Genomic DNA, 4,430 nt, shown 5'->3' with positions numbered 1-4,430 from the left:
TGTGCGGTATTGTCAACCAGTACATCGATGTGTGGTAAAGGGAAATCATCTTTGGGGCTTGCCCGGTTTAGATCTCTGTAGTCCACGCACATTCTGACTTTCCCGTCTTTTTTAGGTACAGGGACGATGTTAGCTATCCAAGGAGGATAACTTACAACTTTTAGGAATCCGGCATTGAATTGTTTTTCAACCTCGTCTTTGATCTTTTTTGACATATCAGGCCTACTCCTTCGTAGTTTCTGTTTGACTGGAATGCTACCTTCTTTGATTGGTAGGCGATGAACTACGATGTCCGTGTCAAGGCCTGGCATATCCTCATAGGACCAGGCGAATATCTCGACGTAGTCTCGCAGCATTTGAATCAGTCTTTGCTTGACGCCGTGTTCTAAATCAGCCCCTATTTTGACTTCTTTCATTTCTTCGTTGCTGCCCAAGTTGATAACCTCAATTGGCTCCTCATGAGGCTGTATAGCCTTGTTTTCTTGTTCTAGCAGCCTTGCAAGTTCTCTTGGCACTTCACAATCTTCCTCACTTTCGTCCTCAGTTTGGTAGATCGGATTTTCAAAGTCATGACGGGCAATAGCAGAATCGTTGTTGACTGGATCCAGAGTGTATGTGAATCTGCAAGTTAATTATGTGAGTATGTGTGAAAAAAAACATAGCTATTTGAAAGTGAAGAAAGAAGGAAAAAGGATCACAAAATTTAAATATGCAAGCGTCCCATGATTTTATTGAATGCACATGATCATGATATGATAAGCCCTTATAGAAGGACCGGTGTGCTAAGGCACACGGCTTTCAAGCTCATGGTTCGATTGTTCAGGAACCACTTTTATCTTTGCACATTATACACAAAGAAAACAGGAAATGGCATTTACTCCTGGTCAAAGGAGATCACATCCTCAGCTTTCCAGTTGTTCAATCCACTGTTGTGAGCAGGGGGTACCCAGCTGTTCCAGTTGCAGTTGTCTTCTTCATCTTCCACAACATTGATTTCATTAGTGGGAAAATGAGCTGGTGATCCTTCGGGATAAGGGATATACTCTGCTGGATACGAGAGCCCAGGCTGAGATATCTCTGTTGGCTGAGCGAGATGCTCGATAAGGCCGTCCCATGCAGTCGGGATGATGTTTTGAATAGAGACTTGTGCATCCTGATAAGGAGTGTATGCTGACAGAAAGCAACCATCGTTGTTTGGTATTTCTCTGGCTTCTTGAAAAGCGAAATTGTCATCGTAATGTTCATCCCATCCAGTTGGGATAATGTCTCTCATAGCAATTTGTGAGCTCGGAGGAGCGGAATATTTCACCATATAGTCATATTTGCCGCTGGGTTCTCCTAGCGTGTCCCATACTTCTTTGGGTGGATTTTGATATTGCTCAGTGACAGGACTTGTGAAACTTTCGTCATTTCCAATTTGATCACCCCATCCAGTCGGGGTAAGGTCGTCCATAGCAATATAAGAATTCTGAGGTTCGGCATACTGATAATTATACCCACCGTTTGGTTCTTGAACAGCATCCCACATTCCCATGGTAATGGGTGGAATTTCATCTGGATATGGCTGGATGATATGGTTCATGAACACTCCTTCATCTTCAATAGCGTTTACTTCTTGGCTGACGAAGTGTGACATCAATCTTTCAGAACGAGGACTTTGATCATTCTTTTGATTTTTGCTATCATAGCCCAGGCCTAGCTTGTCAGATTTGTAGGGTATATCGGGAAGCTGTCCCCATACTGCGCAATCACCCTGTTCAATCATGGCTTTGGCATCTTTGAGAGAAGCCATAGTTGTAGTTGGAGTAGCAGGAATATGCTTGGTGGTAGAGACATCTGGAGAGACCACCTCAAATGATTGGTATGGAGTTTCGATGAATTCGTCCTCCAACTCGACATATTTGGAATTGCTTAGGTGACTAACCACATATTCCTCTTCGCCATAGACTGTGACAATCTTTCCTTTTACTGGATATTTTAACTTCTGATGCAGGGTAGAAGTTACAGCGTTTGCCCCATGTATCCAAGGGCGTCCAAGTAAACAGGAGTAGGCTGGGTGAATTTCCATTACGTAAAAGATAGAATCAAAGATTTGAGAACCCACTCTGATTGGGAGATTCACTTTTCCGTATACCGTTCTGGTAGACCCGTCAAAGGCTCTTACCACAACATCACTTGGTTGTAACACAACTCCTTCGAAGTCAAGCTTTTCTAGTACTGTTTTCGGTAACACGTTCAGAGAAGAACCGTTATCTACTAGCACATGAGATAGAGTGGTGCCATTACATTCAATGGAGATATGTAAGGCTTTGTTGTGATTTTTCCCAGCAGGGGTTAGATCCACATCAGAGAAACCGAGACCATTGCTCACGGTTAGATTGGCAACACAATTCTCAAATTGGTCGACTGAGATCTCTTGAGGCACATGCGCAGCTTTTAGGAACTTCATCAGAGCTTTGGCATGAGCTTCTGAATATTTTAGCAGAGATAGCATTGAGATTTTGGAAGCGGTGTGCCCCAGTTGCTCAACAATATTGTAATCACTCTTGCAGATGATTTTCAATATTTCCTCCATTTCTTGCTTCGACGGATCCTCAGCAGTGATCTCCACCGGGGTTTGAATTTGTTCAACTTGTGGCTCTTTGCCTCGAGCGTTGACATTTTGATTAGGAACTGGGACTCGGACTGGACCAGCAGCAATATTTGGAGAAATTTCTGGTGAAAAGATTCTTCCACTTCTCGTGATCTTGCTGGTACCCGCGATATTACCCACAGTTGGAGTAATTAACTTTGCGGTCTCTTCAGTCGAGGTACCCTGCTTAACTCCATGAACGTAAACATTAGTGTCATATCCCCATGGGACAGCTTTGTCTGAGGAGTATGGAAATGGAGTTGGGCTAGCAATGACTACTGATGCCATTTTGAGTGTAGCAGAAATTTTGAATGGAGCCTTAGCAGAGATTTTGAATGGTAAGCTGGAGATCACTGAGGCATCTTCTATTTTTATCCCGTTTGCAAAGACTTCGCAAAGCACGTCCATAGAAGGGAGCCTCTCAAACATAATGATACGGCGATCCATCCATTTTTGAATTCCCATCCTTAGATTTTCACAACCATTGGGCGAGAAGGAGCAGTAAAAGCAGTCGGGGTCACACCCTGGAAAGTAACCAGCTCGGATTAGCTTTCCTTTGACTTCGCAGAGTGGAGTTGATAATTCGTTCACATCATAGATGTAAACAGTGTCCAGGATAGCGTTGACAGTTTTGTCATGCTTTGGCATAGGTGCTGTGATGACATTTGGAGTTTCTGGAGGATCGAACTCAATTTCACCAGCATCTATCATATCTTGTATTTTATTTTTCAAGGCCCAGCAGTGATCTGCGTCATGCCCTGGACAGTTTGAGTGATAGGCACATGTTGCATCAGGGCGATAATTCGGAGAGGAAGTGTTGACATTCCTTGGAGGACCTCTTAAGGTGATAAGATCTGCTTTTAGCAAGTGCTGCAATGCCTGAGAGATTGGCATGTTGATTTTGGTGAAATTTCTTCTTGGCGCATCTGGTCGATGCGTATATTTTGGCTGTTGATCTTTTTGAGGTGCAGATGCGGAGATCAGAACTGCCCCTACAGATTGATGCTGTTCATTTTTGCGACTTTTCTGAATTTGTGTTGCATTGACCTCATTTCTCCCACTGATGGGCCTTTTTGTAGTACCAGAGGTGGAACCTATTTGAATTTTTCCATTTTGAATGCCACTTTCGACACGTTCTCCGGTTAGTATTAGGTCAGTGAACCCTGATGATGAACTGCCCAGCAAATGGCTATAGAAAGGGCCAGTTAGTGTGCCCATGAACATGTCAACTAGTTCGCGATCAGATAAGGGTGGTTGAACCCTTCCAGCCATATCTCTCCACTTTTGTGCATATCCTTTGAAACTTTCTTTTGGTCCCATAGACATGCCCCTTAGTTGAGTACGGGTTGGCGCAAGATCAGCATTGTATTGGTACTGTTTGTAAAAAGAAGCAGCTAATTCTTCCCAAGTATGAACCTTGGTATTTTCTAGCTGGTAGTACCATTCGAGTTGTGTACCTGACAGACTTTCTTGGAAGAAGTGAATCCACAACTTGTTATCTGTTGTATGAGGTTGTATCTTCCTCACATAGGATCTCAGATGTAGTTTTGGGCAAGAAACTCCATCATATTTTGCAAAGATTGGAACTTTGAATTTTGGAGGGATAACAACATCCGAGATGAGCCCTAGATCATTGAAATCTAAGCCAGGTATTTTTTGTATCTCCATAGCTTTCATACGATCTTCCAGCTGTTGGTATTTTTCATCATCAGGTTCGTCCCCAGAGTGATCATCTCCTTCATTTGAAGAGAGAGAGGGTTTAGCAGAACCCTGGTTGCTTTGATTGTCTTCTGGCTCA

This window comes from Vicia villosa, unplaced genomic scaffold, assembly GCF_029867415.1.
Source record: "Vicia villosa cultivar HV-30 ecotype Madison, WI unplaced genomic scaffold, Vvil1.0 ctg.000591F_1_1_3, whole genome shotgun sequence".
NCBI lineage: Eukaryota > Viridiplantae > Streptophyta > Magnoliopsida > Fabales > Fabaceae > Vicia > Vicia villosa.
The sequence above is the reverse complement of the archived record's forward strand: the minus strand, read 5'-3'. Positions refer to the sequence as shown.